Here is a 201-nt window from a genome sequence, read left to right on the forward strand (position 1 = left end):
TTCCGCAGGGCGTCAGTGCATCATCATCTGGATTACTTTCAACTTCATTATGATAATGTGTTGACCAGGAACCGAATTAACTACTCACAGGTCCACGAGTCGAGTCTGGTCCTTGAAGGCGCCCGCCCTGATCTCGCGGATTCTGTTGTGGCGCAGGTACCTGGGAGCAAAGCGGACGGAGGGTTGTTAAGACATTTGTAA

This window comes from Penaeus monodon, chromosome 27 (genome assembly GCF_015228065.2).
Source record: "Penaeus monodon isolate SGIC_2016 chromosome 27, NSTDA_Pmon_1, whole genome shotgun sequence".
NCBI lineage: Eukaryota > Metazoa > Arthropoda > Malacostraca > Decapoda > Penaeidae > Penaeus > Penaeus monodon.